Raw genomic sequence first — 4,062 nt, 5'->3', positions numbered from 1 at the left:
GAGCTTGCTCATGGTTTTAGAGAAGAAAAAAATAAGAAGACAAAACTATTTTGAAAGGCTTTAGTCTCTTTATATAAATACACTTATGTACTAAGTCAATGCTAGTTATAAATGAAAGCATGGTCATCATATGAAAAACATGATGTGAAGAAATGAAAGACAACACAAAATCTCTAACCTCTTAAGAGGTTGTCGGATTTAAGGACAAACATGGGAGGCTTGTATGTGTTTCACTCGAACTCATTAACTTGTAGGTACACCCCTTTTATATAAAAACTAACCTTCTACAAATAAACATGAATAATTCCAAAAAGATGTACACAACATATAAATCATACCATTTCCATTTCTAATTGTTTTTCACTTTTAGAAAATATTATTTCCATAAATAATAATTTCCCAATTATATACAAACATTGATAATGTTTATTAGTAATCATATTTTAATAAATAATCAATAAGTAGTAACTTGAAATAAGGTGTGACCCTAAAGGATCATATGTCATTGGAAATTATTATTCTATAATGATTCTTGGGTATATAGATCTTTCAATCTCCCACTTGCACAAGACTCGTCGTAGATTGATATAGACAATGGTGAACTTCTAGAAACACTTCACTTCCCCCAATAACACACAACGAAAAGGCCATTCATCAACATCTAAATCCAAAAGCTAAAAATTGTAATTGAGATCAGGTAATTTTATCAGTTATCCCTTTGTTATATATATCCTATTGAACATGAGACTTGGATCACGATTAATCTCATTTGGTGTTTAACTTTGGGTAGAACATAACTAAATACGCCTCTTGTATAGTTCATACCACACCTGACAATGGCCTTTATAACTGCTTGGTCAAAGAATAGCATTTAACCATGTCAAAGTATAGTGCTCCCTACACTCAAGTCTCAATATGCATCTTGGGTATTAAGGATACAACAATAGTACCTTTTATCAAGTATCACTCATGATAGTGATCCTTGAGGTGATCTTGATACAGGTCATGTATAATACTTGTTCTCTAACAAGTACACATGAATCTTGGTTACAACCTCTTGCCTACTTTCATCTTATGAGAGTCAACCAATCCAATTCATATTATTATTAATTCATAATTTCTCCCACGATTATGACTGACTATGAATGTTTAGAATAATTAGATTATTCATGGATTAACATGTTAATATAGAACACAATAAGTATTAATGCAAAGATCATATCCCAACATATCAAAACAATACAATAGTTGGTGTCACCATGTTCCAATATCCAAATACTAAATCCAAATCAAATCCCATTTCTAGAATAGCAAACTCCTATAAATCAAGTATGGCCTTTCTTGCTTAGCTTAAAGGAATGACTTCATTAATGGGCATGACTAAATTTAATTTGTGTGAATTCTATGAAAATGATCAACTCCATATTTAACTTTATTCTAAGCATAGTTAAATATATTGGAGAATGTAATTGGTGTTCTGATGTGACTAAGAGTTCTTAGCTTGATTAAGTATACTCTTAAAGTCACAAAAGATTTCTAGGTTATCCTTGAATGAAAGGACTCAACTTAGTTTTTCAATGAACTCATTCATCCAATCATATTTGAGTGCATCTTCAAAAGTAGCAATGTATTCTAATTATATACTAGATTGTGCAATTATGTTTTGCGTAGAGCTCATTCCAACAAAACTCATCTTCATTCATAATAGTCATAATCTAATTATAATTTATAGTTATCTCTATCTGTTTTAAAGTCAATATCTTGTAGAGTTATTTACATAAAGATCTTCTAAACCGATTAACTCATGTATATTCTCCAATTCTTCATAAGTACTTGTAGAATATCCTTATACTCATCTAATGAGTTTCCCATGTATCTTATTGGTATCTTATGATATGTTCATAGCATAATCATATACGTGATCTTATGCATAATATGGCCTATATGATGGATTAATTTGTCAAGGAAAATAGAATATAAATCATTTCATCTAGCTCAAACATATGTTCTAGGTCCTTTTGAGACAAACTCAAAATGGTGACACATGGTAATGTCAAGAGTCCTCCAAAAGAATATTGTATCTTGATCTCTTTCAAGATATTATCAACATATGCATAAAGATTTAAAACCTTAACATTCATCTTTATCTATCTCCATAGATTTTACATTCCAAGAATGTATTTTGTCATTCCTAAGTCTTTCATTTTAGAAACACTTTCCGAATCAAGTCAAAACGGTCTTGCATATTCGGAATGTAATTTCTCATGATTAAGTATGACTTATTCATACAAGATTAGGAATATTACAATGATCCCACTAGTTCTTAGTAAACATATATGTTATCTTGATTTTGATAAAAAAAACATACTTTGTGCTTTTCATATTAAAATGACGATTCCAACCTTGAGATGTTTGCTCTATGTAAATGGATCTTTAAATCATACACATTGTGTTAGGATATATTGGATTAAGAAAACCTCCAAGCTAAGCTATATAGACATCTCCAAGTAGGTGTCTATCAAGAAAAGCAGTTTTGTTGAAATCTATTTGGCATATCTCATAGTCATAATATGTGGTTATGGTAAATAATATCCTTCTTGATCTAATAATAGCTACTTGAGAAAAGGTTTTATCATAGTCATTGACATGAGTATAAGTAAATCCTTTTATAACAAGTCTTGCTAAATGTGTATAGATCTCCATATTTGTTTTCTTTCTAAAAGAATCAATTACTTCTTCTAATATTCCTATAGGGAGGAAGATTAATCAAGCCCATACTTGATTATTATATATGGATTATGTTGGATTAGGTGTCTAAGCCTATAATTGTAATTGTTATATACTTGAATCGATAGTAACACAGTCCTTTTGGGTTGCCCTCAAAACTAACAACCAGACATGATGACTTTTGGAGAACGGAAGTTGAATTTATTATTTGATTAATAAATTGAAATAAATTATTTATTAATGTATTATGAAAGTAATATATTAATTAGAAATCATATTATTTAAATAATAATTAATCAGAAATTAACTGGAATTAATTGAATTAATTAAAAGTGGAGCGACTGTTTGGCAATTTATTGATAACTGAGAAAATGCGCTCTAGAACCTCCCTAGAAGAGGTTGAACGAAAACTTCTAGGAAGGCCCTATAATTTTCGTCCAAGGGCTGTTGGATGGGAGCTCATGGGCTGCTTGGTCCATAAGCTAATGGAATTAGGGTTTCCTCCTAAAACCCTAGCTTTGGCTCTAAGCTGCCTCACCTATTTAAAGGGCCTTACCCCTTCTCATTTGCGGCCACTTGATTTGTAACGCTTGGTCTATGTATTATTCAGTTCTCAACATTTTTAGATTTTTGGGTTGGAACTCGACGAGTTGGGGAGCTCCAACTCGTCGTGTGGGGATCTATATTGGACGCGGATTAAGGACTCAATTCGATGAGTTGGGGAGCTCCAACTCCACGAGAAGACATTGGAAAGGAAAAGCCTAATTTTTAGGCTTTGCGCCCTATTTAAAGGCCTTAAGCCTCATTGTTAGCCTCCCTCATCGTGCCCTCAGTCCAGAGAAAACCCTAATCGTGCCTCTTTCCTCATTTTGAGTGTGTGAGGGCTTAAAGAGTGCATTTTTGGTGTTTGTTTGAAGAAGCTTGAAGTAGGAGGTGCATAGTTGAAGGGAGAGGTTGTAGATCCGGTGTCTTTAGTGTTGTTGCAACCATTTGGAGGTATAAAGTCGTTATCTTGATCATCCCTTTGCTAGATCTCTTTTTTTGAAAGTTTATGGCCATTATTAGCTTATTTTGGGACCATTATTGGATTTGAGCATGTTATAAAGCCATGGTTTCAGATTTGGACATCTCATGGCCTCCATGGACTTAAAGTTGCCAATTTTATCAAGTCTTTGCCCTCCATCATGCTCTAAGTCCCTTGATAAGCTTTGCTTGAGTGTTTTATCCCTTTGATGTCTTGCATGGATGTAAAGTTAGCAACTTTACGTGGTATCTTAACCCTAGGGGAGTAGATCTATAGTTTGGGGCTTTAGATTCAACTGGAAGGGGCTTAAT

This window comes from Lactuca virosa, chromosome 4, assembly GCF_052849685.1.
Source record: "Lactuca virosa cultivar CGN04683 chromosome 4, Lactuca_virosa_CGN04683_v6, whole genome shotgun sequence".
NCBI classification, from domain to species: domain Eukaryota; kingdom Viridiplantae; phylum Streptophyta; class Magnoliopsida; order Asterales; family Asteraceae; genus Lactuca; species Lactuca virosa.
This window is presented reverse-complemented; position numbering follows the sequence as displayed.